The sequence below is a fragment of the Ailuropoda melanoleuca genome, chromosome 7 (genome assembly GCF_002007445.2).
Source record: "Ailuropoda melanoleuca isolate Jingjing chromosome 7, ASM200744v2, whole genome shotgun sequence".
Lineage (NCBI taxonomy): Eukaryota > Metazoa > Chordata > Mammalia > Carnivora > Ursidae > Ailuropoda > Ailuropoda melanoleuca.
Genome location: NC_048224.1, coordinates 9344930 through 9348706, shown reverse-complemented (window position 1 = coordinate 9348706; position 3777 = coordinate 9344930). Strand labels below are relative to the sequence as shown.

Genomic DNA, 3777 nt, shown 5'->3' with positions numbered 1-3777 from the left:
CATTAATAATGAATCACCGGGACTAGAATTCGGCTCAGCCAATGCACATTTGTTGGGGTAATAATCAGGGTTTTTATCCATCTTACACGTTGGCCTGTTTTTCCTTTTGGCTACAGTCACCACCTGAAGAGGATTAGAGAAAGCAAAATATTGTAATTCACTGGAGATCACATTTCCCTCTCCTCACCCTTTGCCTCCACTTGCTGCTGGAAAACAAAGGCTCAGAAAGGCTACCCTGGTGCTCCAAAGCCCGGGGCCCAGAGAAGCCAATGGGATGGCGCCGGGTGGCACAGGCTCAGTCCCACCTGCTCAGGCCACCCGCTTCCCTGGCTGGTGTCGAGAAGCTCGCTCTGCCACTTCAGCCCAGTGCATTGTCGTCGTGCATACAGCCAAACAAGGAGGGCTAGGCTTCCAGAAGCCCGTGCAGGGGCCAAGAGAGTCGATGTTTTTGCTTTGAGGCAAAGACCTCTGGGTGAAAAATGTCCTTGGAGAGAAGCTGCCTGTGTCTTATGTTTTTCCAGAGGGGAGCAAGAGGTCCAATGTCCTCACTTGTGCTGACGAGAGGACAACGGTGGGTCTCCACCGCCAGGACAAGCTGCCTCCTCCCACTCACACACACAAGCACAGCCCACCCCCCGCCTTCCCCACTAAGGAGAGGAATCTGATGATCTGTTTTTGTGGGCGCCCCAGAAGGGTTTGGGGGCATTTACCAGTTTGTTTCTTCTCTGGGACAATTGTTGGATCTGCTCAGAAGGGAGCCTTGCTGGGATATTCAATATCATGCATTTGTTGCTTTAAAAATACCAGTGCCACAGCAAGAGAAGGTCATGTACTTCTTATTGGCACATGGCCCCAGACGCGGTGTTTTCTTTGTCTTGGAGAATCGCTTAGGTTTAATGGGTGTTGCATACAAAGAATGATGGGAATTTGGTGATCATTTCAAAAAAAAAAATTAAAAAAAACAAAAACAGGAGAAATCAAGCAAAAACAGGCCATCCTCAGTTCTTGCCCAGGATCCTGACAAGCCACTCAGAATGGTTTTCCTCCTCCTTCAGGAAAGCCCTCGGTGGCACCAAGGATCTTGGGGTGCATTTGGTATGACGGAAGCCATTCTGTAATGCCCAGGGCATCATCATCTCTCCATGGGCCACATGAGCAATTTCACTGCACCTGTCCCATGTGCTGCCTTCAGCTCCACACTCACCAATCCCATTCCTGGGTCCCGTGAATTCCGGGAAGTGATTTCAAAGTGGCCATTTCCTGGAGAACCCCTACAGAGGTAGGAAGCTCATTCCATGGAGTTTTCTCCCAAGATGTCCTGGCTGATTCTTGCATCTCAGTAAGTCACATCCGATCCAAGAAAGCAAGGTAATAATTACTGCAGAAATTGAAGAGTGGGGTGTTCCTAATGATCACTCTTTTCTTTGCCCTCAGGCAACCTGCTCTTCCAGTGCCTGCTTCGGGGCGTGTCGACTGGGTGAGAGGGCTCCGCCCCTACCATTGAGAGGAGACAGAACATTGATCCGTAAAGCGCCCTGAACATTCCACCCCTGGACTTAGTCTGCCTGGCCTATCCGTACTATTTTTCTTTTCTTTTTGGCTTCTCAAGGCAATCCTGGAAGCATGTGCTGCAGCAAGTTCTGCTTCTCCTCCCAGCCCAAGTTCCTGAAGAAGGGCCTGGCCTGGTTCACCTCTGTATTCTCAGCACTTGGCATCCCATAAATATAATGATAGTATTAGCTACCACTTGGTGAGTACTTTACCTTGCACCGAGCACTTTGTAAATATTATTTCTTGCCATTAAAATATGCTGAATTGAATTTAACTGACCCTCAGAGCAGGAATGGCACATATTTAAGAGGCATGGTGGTAATCCAGATGTGGAATCCGAGAGACTTCCATTCAAATCTTGACTTTGTCACACATTGGTCACTTGAAATTTGAAACTCTGGGCCTGAGTTTTCTCATGTCTAAATTGGGGGAAATAATAGCTGCCCTGCCTGCTCCATAGAGCTGTTGGGAAGAAAATACAGACATATTTGTGAGATATTTCTTTGTCAGTTCTAACATTTTTTTACAAATCAAAATGTTCCTACAAATCTAGTGGTATCAACAGCCAGATTACACAGTGTGGCTGTCACAGTTTATGAGGAGGTATGGTATGAGGAGAGGTCATACTTTCCAAAATATCTTCCCCACTGACCTATCATAAATTATTTCCTCTCATTTGGTTCTAAATTCCCACAACCAGCATGAGTAATAGCAAAAGAGGTTGTTGCCAAGTCCCTGTATTAGTTATCTGTTGCTGTGTAACAAATTAACCCAAAACCAAGAGCACCAGGCAGTCCACAGATCTGTCTCTTGCTTCAACAGTGTTTGGACAGAACAGACCCAGAGACACCCCTTCTATCAGTCTCCAACCACAACCTTTTTTCTAGTCACAATCTTTGGAACCATCTTCTCAGCCACCCACTGCCTCTGGAACCAGTCAACACCCTATTTTGAGCTTAGCTCTTTATTACTGATCAACCATGAACTCCCAGATTCATCAGAATTATTCCACTGAAATGGAGGCCACTGTCAGCTGCCTGGTCAACATGCATCTGCTGGCCTCCGACACCTACCTCTCTCTGGGTTTCTATTTCGACTAGGACAATGTGGCTCTGGAGGGCATGAGCCCCTCTTCTGCTAGTTGGCTGAGGAGAAGCACAGGGGAACTAAGAGTATCTTGAGGATGCAAAACCAGTGCAGGGTCCATGTCCTCTTCCAGGATGTGCAGAAGCCATCCGAAGATGAGTGGGGTAAAACCCTGGACGCCATGGAAGCTGCCCTAGTTCTGGAGATGAACTTGAACCAGGCCCTTTCAGATCTTCATGCCCTGAGTTCTGCCCATAGAGAGCGCTATCTCTGTGACTTCCTGGAGAGACACTCCCTGGATAAGGAGGTGAAACTCATCAAGAAGATGGAGACCACCTGACTCACCTCTGCAGGCTGGCTGGCCCCCCCAGACTAGGTTGGGTGAGTATCTCTTTGAAAGGCTCACCTTCAAGCATGACTAGGAGCCTCTGAAACCCAGCAGCCTTTGAGGGGCCCCTCTGGCATCCTTCCGGTGCCAGGGCTTGGGCCTGAGCCTCTCCCTGCAGCCACTAGGAAGCTTTTTAACCGCCTTGGAGCCCTCTCCCAAGCCATGGACCAAATGGAAATAATAAAGCTTCCTTGACTCAAGAAACCCCAACAAACAACCAAACAACAACAGCAGCAATAAAAACAAATTAGCCCAAAACCTAAATGGCTTAAATCAACAATAAACATATCATCTCCTATAATTTGTGTGGGTCAGGAACTTGGAGCAGCATTGCTCAAAGTTTCCTGTGATGTGTGTAGTTAAGATTTGGGCTGCGGTTGTAGTTATCTGAAGGCTTTGCTAGCCCTGAAGCATTCACATCCAAGACAGTTCACTTACACGGTGCTTGTTGTTGGTAGGAGACCTCAGTTCTCCTTCACATGAGCTTCTCTATGAGCTGCTTGAATGTCCTCAAAACATGGTGTCTGTCTTCTCTAGAGTGATCAGTCCAAATGCAAGAGCAAGGAGGAAGCCACAATGCATCTTGTGACCCAAGCTTGGAAGTCACGGACTGTCATTTTCACCACATTCGATTTTTTTAGAAAGTAATCCATCATTCAGGCCTCCACTCAAGGGGAGAAGAATGAGGCTCCACCTTTTGAGAGGAGACTTGTCGAAGAATTTTTTGATATATTTTAAAGTTATTACCACCC

The 3777-nt window shown here is 47.4% G+C and overlaps 1 pseudogene; it reads left to right on the top strand.

Annotated features, from left to right (window-relative positions):
- Positions 1–2531: 2531 nt before the first annotated feature.
- LOC100474215 lies at positions 2532–3059 on the top strand (annotated as a pseudogene).
- The last annotated feature ends 718 nt before the right edge of the window (positions 3060–3777 follow it).